Source organism: Prionailurus viverrinus, chromosome C2, assembly GCF_022837055.1.
Source record: "Prionailurus viverrinus isolate Anna chromosome C2, UM_Priviv_1.0, whole genome shotgun sequence".
NCBI classification, from domain to species: Eukaryota; Metazoa; Chordata; class Mammalia; order Carnivora; family Felidae; genus Prionailurus; species Prionailurus viverrinus.
In genome coordinates, this window is record NC_062569.1 from 34,447,957 (window position 1) to 34,465,407 (window position 17,451).

Sequence of the window (17,451 nt, forward strand, 5' to 3'; positions counted from 1 at the left end):
TCCGAAACAATCTCAAGGCTCTGAGCTGTCAGCACAGAGCCCGACGCGGGGTCGAACTCACGGACCGCGAGATCATGACCTGAGCCAAAGTTGGCCGTTCAACCGACTGAGCCACCCAGGCGCCCCTCTTATGAATCATTTGAAGTAAAAAAAGAAAAGCTCTATACATATACACATGTATATGAAAATATATATGCAAATGACTTTAAAAACATAGATCTGGAGAGAGACACACAGGTCATGGTTTTTGTTTCTGGAGAAGGGAATAGGAGTATAAGGGTGTATTGGATACTGTGGGATGTTATCCACGTGCTTTTCTTTAGGACAAGGCACTTCAGACAGTTGCCAGGAATGTTGTCTGCTGACAGCTTATACAGAGAGCTGCTTTCAGTTGCATGTAGCTGCTTTGCCAATTCTAAGCCCCTCCCTGGCGACAGGTGGCATCCAATGACTAGTAAATATGCAGTACAAACACATGCCCCTTTGCCTTAATTTGGGACAGTTCTGAAGGACCGTCCTAGCTTTAGAGGTCCCCAAGGTATTGCCTAATATCTCTCTCAGGGCTTTCAGGAGCCTCTTCTCCAAATTTTCATTGAGTGCTGGGTTGGAATTCTCGATGTAAGCAGAAAATCTGGCAAATATTTTTTGTCCAGCCGTGTTGGATCCAGGGTTCAGAGCTGCCAGCTTGGGGTACCTGGGAGGGCACAGCACCACCTCCAAAAACTCCTCAGTCTTGTTGGTGTCTGTGTGCACTTCGGTGCCATATGGCAGGACTGGGAGCTACCCTCCTGGGACATCTTCTGTATTGTTTCACTCAGCCTTTTCGTGTCAACAGTGGTGATGTTGAAGGGGACTCCCTTGAGCCAGAGTACCATGAACAGTCTCTGGGGAAGGCGCAGTTCCCAGTCTTGGCCCCATCACTGCCAGCCTTCGTGAACAATTCGAACTGTGGTTGTTCTTCAGCTGTGGTTGCGACAGGGACCAGGGAGCAGCCAGCGCTGGGGAACTCTAAAATCACCTTTTTGTACCAAAGATGTCTTCAAGAATTCTTTATTGGGCGTCAGCTCCGGACCACCCCACCATCACCCCAAAACTTCATCACTGGTGCCATGTACACCTTTCTTCCCACCCAGTGGTCTCGCTGCCATAGCAAGAGTCATTTCATTTCCACATATTTCCCTGAGTGGGAATCACAGAGTCATGTTTCTGTCTAGCTTGCCGTGGTGCAAAGAACCACATAGAAATGCAAAGACTTCCCATAAAGGTGGATTTTTCACTGTTCTATAAAGACAATTAAAAAATAAAACAAAACAATGCACAGATAAGCAAGAACAAACATTCAGAGAACTGTGACAGCCATTGTGCCAGCCTTGGAGCCAGAGATGAGTTAGCTGTATTCCCTGAAAAAGAAAATTCCTGGAGGAAGTTTGCCTAACATCACAAATCCTCTGAGCCAAAGTACCAGAAGTAAAACCCAGGGTTCTGAGCTCCAAAAAATAAAATAAAATAAAATTGTCATTTTTTCTTTCTTCCTTTCTTTCTCTCTTTCTTTCTTTCTCTCTCTCTTTCTTTCTTTCTTTCTTTCTTTCTTTCTTTCTTCTTTTGAGGGAGAGAGAGAGAGAGCCCGTGCACAAGAGTGGGAGGAGCAGACGGAGAGGAAGAGAGAGAATCTTAAGAAGGCTCCACCCTGGGCATAGAGCCACACTCAGGGCTCAATCTCACAACTGTGAGATCACGACCTGAGCTGAAATCAAGAGTCAGACGCTTAACTGACTGAGCCACCCAGGTGTCCCAGAAGTCTATTTTCAAATTTCTCTGAGGACTGACCTACAGAAGCTGTGGGGAAACACTATTGCACCTTATTTTCACACATCCATGAAACTCCCCTTTCAGTCTGTATCTCAGGTTGGCCAAAGAACAATCAACTACAGTAGGGTGGTTGGAAACTTCCCTCAAAAATGAGGAACTTCAAAATTGAGGAGTCTATGTTTGTTGTTCCAAGACAATTGTGCTTTATTCTGCCCTAAACAAACATTATGCAACCCTACATGCAGAAAATAACAAGTGTTGATGAGGAAGTGGAGAAACCGGAAGCTTTGTGTATTGTTGGTAGGAATGTAAAATATTACAGGTGCTGTGGAAAACAGTATGGCAGTTACCATATGATCCAGAAATCCGACTTCCATGGATATACCCCAAAGAGATATTTTCACATTCATGTTTATAGCAGCATTGTTTCCAATAAATAAAATGCAGAAGCAACCCAAGTGTCCATTGATGAATGAATGATAAACAAGCTGGTATGTACATACAATGGAATATTATTAACCTTAAAAAGAAATTCTGTTACATGTTACAACATGGATGAATTTTGGGAACATTATACTATCTGAAATAAGATAGTTGCAAAAAGATAAATACTGTATGATCTCCCTTTTTTCTAAAGTTTATTTTATTTTTTTAGTAATCTCTATACCCAACATGGAGCTCAAACTCAGAACCCTGAGATCAAGAGTCACATGCTCCTCTGAGTGAGCCAGCCAAGTGCCCTGTATAATCCCACTTATATGAGGTATCCAGAATAGTCAAATTTGGAGCATAGGGCTGCTCAGTCAGTGGAGTGTATGACTTTTGACCTTGGAGTTGTAAGTTCGAGCTCCACGTTGGGTGTAGAGATTATATAAAATGACATGACATGAAATGAAATGAAATGGGATGAAATGAAATGAAATAAAATCTTTAAAAAATCACAAAGTAGTCAAATTCATAGAAACAGAAAGTTGAATGGTGGTTACCAGGGGGAAGGGAAAATGAGGATTTGCTGTTTGGTGGCTACAGAGTTTCAGTTTTGTAAGATGAAAAAGTTCTGGATTCTGGCTGCACAATAATGTAAATATACTTAATACTCCTGAAATGTACACTTAAAAATGGATAGGATGGTAGATTTTATGTTCTGTGTTTTTTACCATTAAAAAATATATATATAACACCAAAATTAATATAACATTGTATCTCAACTATACTTCAATAAAAAATAAGTAAAATATTGAGGTGCCTGCATGGCTCAGTTGGTTAAGCGTCCAACTCTTGATTTCAGCTGAGATTATGATCTCACAGTTCGTGTGTTCAACGAACACACAGGCTCCATGCTGACAGTGCAGAGCCTGCTTGGGATTCTGTCTCTCTCCTTCTCTCTCTGCCTCTCTTGCATTCTATTTCTCAAAATAAATAAATAAATTTTAAAAAAGAGTGAAGTATTTAAAACACTAAGTGAACAGGTCAAAAAGCAAATTAGATATAATTAAAGAGGAAGTTAATAAACTAGAAGATAGATCTGTAGGAATTATTCAGAATATAATACAGAGAAACAAAGAAATGTTAGGAAAAATGAATGATGCAATGAGAAGGTCTAACATATAGACAACTGGCTTCTAGAATAAAAGCATGGAGAAAATAGAGAAAAGACACTATTCAAAGATAAAGTGCCTGAGAAATTTCCCAGAACTGATGAAAAATATGAATCCTCTGATTCAGAAATTAGAATGAATCCCAGGAATAAATATAAATAAAAAATGTAAATAAATTCACCTTACACTCTTTTTAGGGAAATTGCAGAAGATCAAAGGTAGGGAGATGATGTTAAAAGCATCCAGAGAACAACCAGTGACTGAGTAGGTTAACAGGTAAACAAACATTTTACATCAATATGTGGACTATCCAGAGCTAAAAAAGAAATAAGCTATTAACTCATAAAAAGATATGGAGGAAACTTAAATGCGTATTACTAAGTGAAAGAAGCCAATCTTGAAAAGGCAACAAACATATTGTTTGATTCCAAGTATATGACAGTCTGTAAAAATGCAAAAAAAATTCTGAAAACCATGGAGATGGTGAAAAGATCAGTGGTTGGCAGGTGTTATTGAGGAAGATAGATGAATAGGTGGAGCACAGGATTTTTAGGGGAGTGAGACTATTCTGTATGATCCTATAATGGTGGATGAATAGCATTATACATTTGTCCAAACTCATAGAATGTACAACACCAAGAGTGAGTCTACTCTGAGTGATAATAATGTTAATATAGGTTCATTGGTTGTAACAAAGGTATCAATGGTCAAGAATACTTCTTTTTTAGAGAGAGACAATTTTTTTAACATAATTTATTGTCAAGTTAGCTAACATACAGTGTTATATATACAGTGTGCTCTTGGCTTTGGGAGTAGGTTCCCATGATTCATCACTTGTAAATAACACCCAGTGCTCATCCCAACAAGTGCCCTCCTCAATGCTCATCTTGCAATTTCTCCTTCCCTCTTCCTCTTCCCGCCGCCCCACCAATCAACACTCAGTTTGTTAGAGAGAAAGAATCATAAACAGGCTGCATGGTCAGCCCAGAGACTAACACCGGGCTCCATCACATGACCCTGGGTTTATGACCTTAGCCAAAATCAAGAGTCAGATGCTCAACTGACTGGGTCGCCTAGGCACCCCACAAATGTAGCACTCTGGTATAGGATGTTGACAGTCTGTGTTTAGGTGTCAGGGGGTCTTTTAGAATTCTCAGACCCAATGTGTAGGGGTTCACCCCACAAAACACCAGGCAATTCTTGGATACCAGCAGGGTGTCCAAAAATTTAACTCAATTCTAACACTACCGACCCAGAGATAGCATCAGGTTCCATAGGTTAAGAGTTTAGTTGTACAAGATTGCCCCCACCTCCCACTTCAGACACCAGTCACAAGCCCCACACTATCACCTGTGTTTCTGACCTACTAGCTACACACTGGAAATTCCAACAACCTCCTCCTTAGGCTGGATTAATTTACTAAAGCGGCTCACAGAACTCAGGGAAACACTTATGTTTTCTATTAAAGGAAATGATACATAAAAAGATATGATAAAGGATATGAATCAACGGCCAGATGAAGAGATACATACAGCAAGTTCCCCAACAAAGGAGCTTCTGTCCCTGTGCAGCTTGGGGCCTGACCTGGTGGTATGTGGAAACATATGGTTCCCTAAGTGTGAAAGCTCTCTGGAATAAAAAGACCAAAAAGCTCTCCTCTTGGGTTTTTATGAAGGTTTCGTTACATAATCATGATTGTCTAAGTCATTGGTCATTGGCTGAATCAACCACTAACTCCTCTCACCTCTGTGAAAGGGGTGGGACTGAAAGTTACAACCGTTTAATCACCTGGTGCGTCCATCTGGCAATCAGATCCCACCCTTGGGTGGGGTCCAACAGTCACCTTCAATAATAAGACACCCATTTCACTTTTATGTCTCTGAAGCGTTTTCAGAAACTATGGAGGAAGAATACATATATCTGGGAAATATATATTATGAAGACCAAATATATCTGAGAACTATATGGCCAAATACATATTTCTTATAAATCATTATATCATACGAGGTAAATAGGAGCTTTCTGTATTTTCCACTCAATTTTGCTGTGAATCTAAAACTACTCTTAAAAAAAGTCTATTTAGGGGCGCCTGGGTGGCGCAGTGGGTTAAGCGTCCGACTTCAGCCAGGTCACGATCTCGCGGTCCGGGAGTTCCAGCCCCGCGTCAGGCTCTGGGCTGATGGCTCAGAGCCTGGAGCCTGTTTCCGATTCTGTGTCTCCCTCTCTCTCTGCCCCTCCCCCGTTCATGCTCTGTCTCTCTCTGTCCCCAAAATAAATAAACGTTGAAAAAAAAAATTAAAAAAAATAAATAAAATAAAAGACACTTAAGAGATAAGTAACAGGCATAGGTGATTCAGCCTTTTGCAAAAAAAAAAAAAAAAAAAGTCTATTTAAAAAAAAAAAACCCAAATGGAAAAAAAAACCCCACCCAAACATCTAGAGAGAGAAAACAAATAATCAACAAAAGAACAATAATTACACTGACAGCAAACATTTCAAAATAAAGCAACAAAATTATTTATTTATTTATTTATTTATTTATTTATTTATGAGAGTGCATGCACAAGCAGGGGAAAGGCAGAGAGAGAGGGGGACAGAGGATCTGAAGTGGGCTCTGCACTGACAGCAGAGAGCCCCATGTGGGGCTCGAACTCATGAACTGTGAGATCATGACCTGAGCAGAAGTTCGACCGTTATCCGACTGAGCTACACAGGCATCCCCTCTGAATTTTCTTTAGTAATCTCTATACCCAACATGTGGCTTGAACCCATGACCCTGAGGTTAAGAGTCGCATGACTTTCTGGGGCGTCTGGGTGGCTCAGTTGGTTAAGCGTGAGACTTTGGCTCAGGTCACGGTCTCACGGTTCGTGGGTTTGAGCCCTGCATCAGACTCTGTGCTGACAGCTGGGAGCCTGGAGCCTGTTTCAGATTCTGTGTCCGTCTCTCTCTGCTCCTCTCCCACTCATGCTCTGTCTTTCTCTCTCTCAAAAATAAATAAATATTTAAAAAAAAAAAAAAAAAGCTTGCTTTTCCGACAGCCATCCAGGCACGGTACAACAAATTAAAAAAAAAACCCAAAAACACATAACAAGAAATTTAAGGTTGGTTATTGCTATATAAGGTCTTGCTCTTTTCCCTACTCCCTTTTCCCTACCCTCTGTTTGTTTTCATTAATATGCATGGAAGCTTTTATTTTGTAAATAGGAAAAGGGATAGGCCCAGGTAAAGGGATGAAAAAAGTTTACTGAGAGAGGAAAGGGTGTTTGGTTTTTAATAGTCATATTGCCCTTGTGAGGGAAGGGACCTGGAAAGACCATTGGTGGATTTCCATTTTAGCAGGGGTAAGACTATTCCTACATTAGTCTCTATGGGTTAGGAGACTGCTGTAGACAGATTTAGTAATGGTGCCCATGTGTATAGGAGCTTAGAAGCTCTAAAGTCTATTTAAATACATTATCTCACTTAGTCTTTGGGAGAGGTGACTCTCCAACTCTGTCAGGCAATGTTAGTCACAGCATTTCTAGATATCTTGCTTAATCTTATACTTCCTGATGTTTACTGGTTGAGATTCTGTAGGCTCCTCTAATTCCAATATTTCTTTTTACTTATGAACAGAGAAAGGCAGGCTAAGGTTTTGAAAATTTTTACTTATATAGCCTGGACCTTTCTCAGGAACTTTGGACTGCTATCTGAATATTACCACTGGAATGTCTAAATAAGCATCTCAAACTTAACATGTCCCCATTGATTTATTTCTTTCAATTTACTTGTCTTGCAGTCTTTCCTATGGCAGAAAATGGCAATACAGAGGCATAGCCTCTTAAAGATGTGTAGGCCAAAAACTTGGAGGCATCCTTCTCTTCTTTTTTTAAAAAAATGATTATTTAGTGGGGGGGGGGGGAGGGGCAGAGAGAGACAGAGCGAGAGAATCCCAAGCACTGACAGTGCAGAGCCCAACACGGGGCTCCATCTCACAAACTGTGAGATCATGACCTGAGCCAAAATCAAGAGTCGGACACTGACCGACTGAACCACCCAGGTGCCCCTCTCTTCTTAAAAAAAATTTTTTTTTATTTAAGTAAATTCTATGGCCAATGTGGGGCTCAAACTCATGACCCTGAGCTCAAGAGTTATATGCTCCACAGACTGAGCCAGCCTGGCACCCCATGCATCCTTCCCTTCTTCCTTCACACCTCATGTCCAGTCCATTAGGGAATCCTGTTTGCTCTACCATTCAAAATATATCTACCATCCAACCACTTTTCATTACCTCCATACTGGTCCAAGTTTCCATTATCTTTCACTTGGATCACTGTCAAGCCTTTTTCATAATCCTATGTGGTAGGAGCTCAATAAAGACTTATTTTTTTAATGTTTATTTATTATTTTGAGAGACAGAGTGTGGGCAGGAGAGGGGCAAAGAGAGAGGGAGACACGGAATCCAAAGCAGGCTGCAGGCTCTGAGCTGTCAGCACTGAGCCTGATGTGGGGCTCGAACTCACAAACTGAGAGACCATGACCTTAGCCAAAGCCGGTCACTTAATTGACTGAACCACCCAGGCATCCCTAGACTTATTGAATGAATAAATGAAGCAATGTCCAGGTATGTGTTATCATTGGCTCTTGAGACCCCTTGCCATATTTTGGAGAGAGAGTGAAGAAGTAATATTTGGGCAGCAGGTACTGTGAGCCCTCGGAGGAGACAGTTGGGAAAAAATTGAAACAAACATGAAAAATACAGACAAGAGGAGTTAGTGGAATTGGGACTCTGAGTGGGAATCGGCAAAGGGACTCAGGTCACTGAGTGACCCGTCCCTGCTGTTGTGATTGCCCATTCTTTGCCTGTATAGAGACTGGCTGAACACCCTGCTTCCCTCTGCTGACCGGTGCAACATGGGATCCTGTGATGTGATCTCCAAGAAGCCCAAGATGGATGAATGATCTTTGCTGAAGACCAGGTGAAGAGAGTAACCTTCCTTCTCAGCTCTGGGAGTGGTGCATCCTGTGGAAGGAGAGAGTTGAATGGAATGGGCTAGCTCCTCCAACTGTGGCTGGAGAAGAAAGGGGAGGAAGTAAGGAAAAAGGCAAGGAAGGAAAGGTGAGGAAGACATATAGTTGTGGCCTGGCCTAGGATCCCTTCTTCTCCTCTGGGGCCACCCCATACCCCTCCTTCTCCCTCTCCCCATAGGAGATCCAGCAGCTGCTTCTAGCAGCTTAGGTCTTTTCCTGCTTTGAGAGTCCTTCCAGAAGCTCGTTGTTCTTTGCCCTCTTTTTTTAGTCTTTCTTTCAGTGAACACCTAAAGCCCAGTTCCCTCCTCTTGGACACTCAGGAGCTCTTCTCCAGACTGGCTAATGGAGTATGGTTTGGGAAAGTGCCTGGCTGGGTCCCCTCCATGTTGAGTTCAATTTCCTCCTTTGGGTGTGTTTCAGCTTCCAACTGGGATGTTTGCCACAGCAATTGTAACAACCACACTCTGCATGGAGGTTCTTAAAGCTATATAGGCAAACGAAAACCAGAAAGGAATTCTTAAGAAAAGCCAAGTACTTATCAGAATTTCCACTCCCATCAGACCCAGAAGCTCTGTACTAGCCTGCCCATAACTGCTTAGTGAGAATTATTTAACCAGCTTGAATTCTTTCTCTAACCACATCGAAATCCAACATCCTGAGGGAACGGGAAGTCTCCCCCCACCACTACCCTCTCTGCTCTTCCCCAAGCCTTGCCCATCCAGCCAGTACCATTGTTATTCACCCGGCTGCTTGAGAGAAAAACCTAGAAGTTTGTGTTTATTTTTCCTTCTCCCTCACTTCTTATCATTTCCATCAGTAGGGCCTGCTGCCTCTATGGACATCGTGGACAAGTGCAGTGGTCTGCTAACTGGTCTCCCGGCTTCCACGCTTGTCTGCCTACAGACAGCCCTCCTCACAGCGGCCAGAGCCGTCTTTTCAAGGACGAGACAAATCCCCTCTCACTTCGCTCCAAAGACTCCCACTGCACTTTTGATTCGTTTCTAACTTCTTCCCATGGTGAGCGAGGCTCTGTGCAATGTGGGCTCAGCCGTTCTCTCCAGTCACACGTGTGCTGCTCTCTCCCTCAGCCCCACGGCTGTGTCTGTTCCTTCAGCGTACTAAGCTTGTTCCTGTCTCAGCACCACAGGATTTGTTGTTGGCAATGCTTAAAATGCTCCATGAGGATTTCCTCATGGCTGGCTCCTTAGTATTTAGGCCTCAGTCCAGTACTATTGTTCTATAATGAAACCTTCCAAAACTCAGTGGCTTCAAAACAGAAGTCATTTATTTTGCTTATATATCTGTAATTTGGGCTTGGCTTGATGGGAAAGATGCATTTTTGTTCCAAGCAGCATCAGCTGGGGCAAATCACCAGAGAACTGGGGATCTGCTTCTAAGATGGCTTACCCACACGGCGGGCAGCGTGGAAGCCTGGGGGGCCTCAGTTGTTCATGTGGCTTGGTTTCTAGAGAAGTGTCCCAAAAGATTTAGATGGAAGTTGTGTTGTCTTTCACTTTTTTTTTTCTAAGTTTATTTATTTATTTTGAGAGAGGGAGAGAGGCGGAGCTCGAGCATGCACGAGTGGGGGAGGGGCAGAGAGAGGGGGAGGGAGAGAGAATCCCAAGCAGGCTCCACAATGTTAGTGCAGAGCCTGATATGGGGCTCGATTTCACAAACCCTCAGATCATGACCTGAGCAAAATCAAGAGTTGGACGCTTAACCAACTGAGCCACCCAGGTGCCCCAGCTGTACTGTCTTTTATGACAGAAGTCACATAGCATCACTTCTGCTGTACTTTATTAGTTGAGCAAGTCAAAAGACCTGTCCAACTTCAAGTGGAGGGAACATGGAAGAGGGAGTTGAAGAGGGAGTGTCAGGGTTTACACAGAATGGAAATAGTGTTCTTCTGGATGATTCTGGGTATCGCTATCTGCCACAGCTACATCCTCAGGGTGGCTTTCACTGACCACCCTGTGTAATTTAGCTCTTCTTCCCCACCCCTAGATAGTCATTCTTTATCACTTCAGCCTCTGCTTCCTTCGTACCTACCACCTACCATCATCTTAAATTATTTTGTCTTTTTATTTATTTGCTCACTTTCAGCCTTACACAAGAATATAAATCCTTTGAGAGCAAGAGCCTTGCATGAAGGGAGGCCAGATGGGAGGCTGATGCACTGAGCCCTGGCAGTTGTGGTCAGAGAGGTGATGGCTGTTTAGAGATATGTAAGGTTGGAGATGTTGGTCTTTGGAGACTGACTGACTATTGGGGATGAGGAGAGAAAGGAGGACACTGGGTTACCGGTCCGTGTCAGATGGAGAAAGGGCTCAGCACTGAGGGAGTGCACAGCTCAGGATTCCCTGGCAGAGGCCATGCTGAGACCTGAACTTCTGGAAGGGTAAAAGGGTGTTATATGTGTGGGGAGGCTGGCTAGATGCACCCTGAACCCATTTCCTCTTTTCTCCAAGCTTCCAGCCACTTTCCCAACCCTCCTGCAGTTAGATGGGGGTCAAGTGAAATTATGGTCAAAGAAATGCCAGTGGAAGCTGATGGGTACCACTTTCTCAGGTGACCTTTTAAAAGCCACCACGCAAGATTCTGCTCGTCCCCTTTCTCTTCCTTATAGGAGGTGTGTTAGTGATGGCAGCATCACAGATGGGGTAGGCCTGGTCTCCTGAACGACTTTGTGGAGGAGAGAACCACTCCCTCACAGCCTTTTTTATTTTATGATGCAACATTTTTGAAGAGACAAGGGCAGTTCTACGGTGTCCCCACATTCCGGATTTATCTCGATGTTTCTTCGTGTTGTTATTTAACTTCTTCCTCTATTCTTTGTATTTCCTGCCAACTGAAAGTCAGCTCTACAGCTTGATTAGATTCAGGTTAACTTTTCTGGTGAGAAATATTTCAAAGATAATGTACTTTAACATTGCCTCCTATCAGGAGGGACATCAGTGTTAGGTTGTTCTACCTCTGGCGATGTTATGTTTGAAGACTGAGTTTAGATGGTGGTTGCTAGATTTCTCCATTGTAGACACTTCCCCTTTTTGCATTTAGTATGTAAACTGTGAGGTAACGCTTGGTCACCATTCTAACATCCTGTTACTGAACAACATTTCATTTAATCTTTTTAGCATCTGTTGTGGTTTCTTCCCTCAGTTGTTTATTTTACTATTTTTCTAGCATTTTTCAGCAATTTACTATGTGCTGGGCATTCTTTTATGGTTCTATCTGTATTTTCTTTATCTCTTTCTCACTCTCTCTTTTTCCTCCTTCCTTCCTTCCTTTCTTTTTTCCTTCCTTCCTCTCCTTCCTTCCTTTTTTTCCTTCCTTCCTTTTCTCCTTCCTTCATTCCTTCCTTTTTTTTCCCTTCCTTCCTTCCTTCCTTCCTTTCTTTTCTCCTTCCTGCATTCCTTCCCATCTTCCTTCCTCTCCTTCCTTCCTTTCTTTTTTCCTTCCTTCCTTTCTCTCCTTCCTTCCTTCCCATCTTCCTTCCTTTCCTTCCTTCCTTCCTTCCTTCCTTCCTTCCTTCCTTATCTCTACACCCAATGTGGGACTTGAACTCACCACTCTGAGATTAAGAGTTGCATGCCCTGCCAATTGAGCCAGCAAGGTGCCCCTATATTTTCTTTTCTAATTTCACAATAGAGATAATGAGAAAAATTTATTTTATAAGTGAGGAAACTGAAATGGAGAAGGTGTGTTAGCTTTCCACTGCTACTATAATAAAACACCACAAGCTATGTGACTTAAAACAATAGAAATTTATCTTAGAATACTTGAGGTCAGAGGTTTGAAACAGGTCTCACTGGACTGAAATTAAGGTGTAAGTGAGGCTGCTTTCCTCTGGAAGTCTTTAAGGAAAAATCTGTTTCCTTGCAGCTTTTATTTTTCTATTTTATTATTATTTTTTAAAGTTAATTTATCAGAGAGAGAGAGAGAGAGAGAGAGAGTAAAGTGCAAGTGAGGGAGGGGCAGAGAGAGAGGGAGAGAGAGAGAATCCCAAGCAGGCTCTGTGCAGTGTCAGCACAAAGCCGGATACAGGGCTTGAACTCTTGAACCATGAGATCATGATCTGAGCCAAAGTAGGACACTTAACAGACTGAGCCACCCACGCGCCCTTTCCTTGCAGTTTTTAGAGGCTGCCTGCATCCCTTGGCTCATGGTTCCCTTCCAACTTTTTTTTGCTTTGGTCTTCTATTTATTTATTATTATTATTATTATTATTATTTTAAGTTTATCCATTTTGAGATGGGGGGAGGGTAGACAAAGAATTCCAAGCAGGCTGTGCATTGTCAGCGTAAAGCCCAATACAGGGCTTGAACTCAAGAGCCGGAGGTTCAATGGACTGAGCCACCCAGGCACCCTCTCCCTTCCGACTTTAAAGCCAGCATTGGTGGACTGAGTTCTTATACATTATCACTTCGATCTTGCTTCTATTGTCACATCTCTTTTTCTCTGGGGACTTCATCCACTTTTAAGGACCTTTGTGATCCCATTGGGCCTACCCCAGGAAACCCAGGACAATCTCCTTATCTTAAGGTCAGTTCTTTAGTCCCTTTAATTCCATCTGCAACTTTAATTCTCCTTCGCTATGTAACCTAACATATTCTCAGGTTCTGGGGATTAGGACATGGACATCTTTAGAGACAACATTATTGTGCTGACCACAGAAGCTAAGTAACTTGTCTTGATCATACAGCAAGATAGTGGCAGAGCTGGGATTTGGGCTCTGGCAGCCTGGTTCCAGAGCCCACATTTTGAATCCCTATGCTATGCTTTCTCTAAAAATGTACTAAGTTGTGGGGTTGGGATAGTTTATTATGACTTGCATAAAACATCCCTTCAGACTTCCTCTTCTTCTGATTTCATAAAGTATCATGAAATTCTCTATTACAGTTTGGCTTCCCACGCTATGCTAGAGTGTCTAGATCCAGAGTCTGGAACTTAGACTCAAATTTCAGCTAGACCACTTACTTGCTATATGATCTGGGAAGATTATTAAATTTCTCCGTGCCTTAGTTTCCATAATGTAATGTGTAGTGAAAAAATAGTATTTCCCCTATAAGGATGATTTTTTTTTTTTTAACTAAAATGATTATATACAACTGCTCTGTGTTAGTCAGGATTTCATTCTTTCTGTATATTTCTAAGGGATCACCTGGCCAGATTGGCTTTCTGGATCTCATTTTTCATCCACAATCACCAAGTAAAGGAGTCACTTGGAACAATCTTGCTACAAAGAACACAAAACTTCAGTGGAAAACAATTGACCTATTATAGTGACCACTAGAGCTGGTATAAGGATCCATTGATAAATTTTTCTAGAGCAAATACCACAATAAACTTGATCCCTTTTTAAAAAATGCTGTTAACTTTTACAAAATTTTTTTTTTTTAGAATATTGACATTTTGGCAGTATTTGTGTTTTACTGTCTTTTCAGAAACTTTAAATGGATTTTGATTTTTACCTAATGTCCTTTTTCTGATTCAGGATCCCATTCAAGATACCATATTGCTGTGCGTTATCTCCTTGGGCTCTTCTTGGCTATGAGAGTTTCTCAGACTTTCCTTGGATTTGATGGTCTTGACAATTTTGAGGAGCACTAGTCCCTTCTGTACCATGCTCTTCTATTGGAATTTCTCCAATGTTTCTCTCATGGTTAGCTTGACATTATAGGTTTCAGGGAAGACAACCACAGAGAAAAAGACCCATGTTCATTATATCATATCAAGGTACACACCATCAGTATGAGTTATCATTGTTGATACTGACATTAATCCCCTGGCTGAGGTGGTCAGGTTTCTCCACGGTCAAAGTACTCTTTTTCCCTCTTTCCATACTGTTCTCATTAGAAAGAAGTCACTATGTCCAACATACACATAAAGGAGGAGTAGGGAGTTATGTTCAGGTTCCTTCAGGGGGTGTATTAATTTCTAGGGTTGAGTAACAAACTAACACAAACTAGGTGGCTTAAAATGACAGAAATTTATTCTCTCACAGTTCTGGGGGCTGGAAGTCTGAAATCAAGGTGTCAGCAAGGCCATGTTCTCTCTGAAGTTTCTAAATGCTTATTTATTTATTTATTTATTTATTTTTATTTATTTTTATTTTTTATTTATTTATTTTTTTTGGGACAGAGAGAGACAGAGCATGAACGGGGGAGGGGCAGCGAGAGAGGGAGACACAGAATCGGAAGCAGGCTCCAGGCTCTGAGCCATCAGCCCAGAGCCTGACGCGGGGCTCGAACTCACAGACCGCGAGATCGTGACCTGGCTGAAGTCGGACGCTTAACCGACTGCGCCACCCAGGCGCCCCTATTTATTTATTTTTGAGAGAGAGAGAGAGCACACGCGCCTGGGTGAGTGGGGGAGGGGCAGAGAGAGAGACACACACAGAATCTGAAGCAGGCTCCAGGCTCTGAGCTGTCAGTACAGAGCCCAACATGGGGCTCAAACCCACCAACTGTGAGATCATGACCTGATCTGAAGTCGGATGCCCAACCAACTGAGCTATATAGGCGCCCCATCTCTCTGAAGTTTCTAGAGAAGTTCATCTGTGCCCCCTCCTAGCTTCTGGTGCTGCTGGCAAACCTTGGGTTTCCTTGGTTTGTTATGTAACACTCCAGTGTGCCTGCTCCCACTGGCACCAGGTGTTCTTCCCCTGTTGTCTTTGTCTGTGTCCCTCTGTTATAAGAATACCAATTATATTGGATGGGGGCCTACCCTAGTGATCTCATCTTAACTTGATCCCATCTGCGAAGACTTTCCAAGTAAAGTCACAGTCACAAGTACTGCGGTTTAGGACTTTAACATAAATTATTTGGAATTCTTCTGCATAGGAGATTTATCACTTCTCCCCTATTCATTCATTTATTTAATCATTTGTTTACATCAGTATGAGTTAACACTTTGCTATATTTATTTATTAACTCCAGAAGTCATTTTGGGGTTTTCTACATAGATAATCATGTCACCTGTAACTCCTTCCCAATCTGCATATCTTTTTTTTTTTTTTTTCTTTTTCTTTTAAGTAAGCTCTAAGCCCATTATGGGACATGAACTCACAGCCCTGGGATCAGGAGTGGCATGCCCTACTACTGACTAAGCCACCAGGTGCCCCCCGTCTGCATATCTTTTTTTTCCTTTTCTTGTCTTATTGTAGTAACTAGGACTCCTAGCACAAGGTTGATTAAGAGGGGTGAGAGAACGGGGCACCTGGGTAGCTCAGTCAGTTAAGGGACTGACTCTTGATTTGGGCTCAGGTTGTGATCTCAAGGTTCGTGAGTTTGAGCCCCACATCCGCCTCTGCGCTGACAGTGGGGAGCCTGCTTGAGTTTCTCTTTCTCCCTCTCTCTCTGCCCCTCCCCCACTCATGCTGTCTCTCTCAAAAGTAAATAAATAAACATTTGGAAAAAAAAAAAGAGGGGTGAGAGAACGACCATGTGCCTCACCCTACCCAGCGACAACAGCTCAGCAGAGTGTATCTGAGTGTAGAAGGGCAGGCTCCCGGAGAGGGAGTCTGTGGGACCAGGGAGAATGGATTTACATATGAAGCATATCAGAACACTGCAAAATGGCCCCTGTACCACACCAAACACTGGCCTCAAGTGGCAGCGATCTGTGGTCCTGGGTTAGGAGGTCTGGCCAATCAGTTGATTCGGGCCTAGATCTTCACTAGAGTGAGATACCAAACTTTCCCCAAAGCACAGTGCCAGCCAAACACCCATGGGTCTGCATTCCTGAATGGCAGATCCTGAGTGATGATGCAGGCGGGGTTCCACAGGGATGAAGTCGACCTGCTCTCAAAGGTGACAATCCCAGTGAGGGTTTTCTGCCTTCCGGGTGTGGACACCCTGGTGATCACTGATGCAGCTCCAAGTTTGAGGTTGGAGACATCATGCTGATCTGTCATCACATCAACCTACCTGGTTTCTGTGGTTCGAGCCCTCTCAGAAGGCCCAATGATGACAGGTTTGGAACTTGTTTCCCTGTCATGTCTGAGGCCTATGACCGGGATGTGAGGCAGAAGGCTCACGGTGCCTGGAAACAAATGGGGGGGGGGGGGGGGCAGAGAAAGCTTCAGCAAGGCACGTATGTGATGGTGGTGGGCCCCACCTATGAGACTGTGGCCTCACCTGCTGCAGAAGCTGGGTGGGGGCAGATGCTGTCAGCATGAGCACAGTACCAGAAGTTCTAGTTGCAAAGCGCCATGGACTTTGAGCCTTTAGCTTCTCCCTCAACACTAAGGAAGTCATCCTGGATTATGAAAGCCAGGAGACAATCACGAGGAAAGTACTAGAGGCCGGGAAACAAGCTGTGCAGAAATTGGAACAGCTTGTCTCTATTCTTATGGCTGGTACTCCACTGCCTGGCAATGCCAGTTAACCAGTCCTGGAGTGGCCTCTCCCTAATGGGATCCAAGTAGGTACCTCCTACTTTGGCCCCTTGCTGGGGTCACACGCCTCAGCCACTAAGTAGGAGGAGAAAGGAGAGCAAGATTCCTTCCTTCACCTTCCCCTTTCCTCCCACCAGACCCTTCTACGCTGGCTCCTCTTTGCTCAGTTGTCACAAAGCTGTTTTCACCCCCTGTTCTTCCCCGAGAGCTAGAGCCCAAGCCCGACCACACACAGCTGTGTGTATGCCCTGGGTGTGGCTTGGGCTGTCAAACTTGACACGGTAGCTGCTACTGTCTTTTTGAGATAATGTTTTCACATTCTCGGAGACTCAGTTCTGCCTCCTCCCAAGCACTAGAGACCACATAAGGGCCACATAATACTTTAATACTATCATAAACAAATAAATAAATAAATAAATTTATATATATTTCTCCTACTACTTTATATATATATATATATATGTGTGTGTGTGTGTGTGTGTGGCTTATTTATTTTATTTATTTATATAAATTATATATATTTCTCCTACTACTTTATATACATATATAACATATATATATATATATATGACTTATTTATTTATTTTTGAGAGACAGTGAGAGAGGGAGTCAGTGAGAAAGGTGGACAGAGGATC

The 17,451-nt window shown here is 42.9% G+C and overlaps 1 pseudogene; it reads left to right on the plus strand.

Annotated features, from left to right (window-relative positions):
• Positions 1–764: 764 nt before the first annotated feature.
• LOC125174426 (purine nucleoside phosphorylase-like) lies at positions 765–16,806 on the plus strand (annotated as a pseudogene).
• The last annotated feature ends 645 nt before the right edge of the window (positions 16,807–17,451 follow it).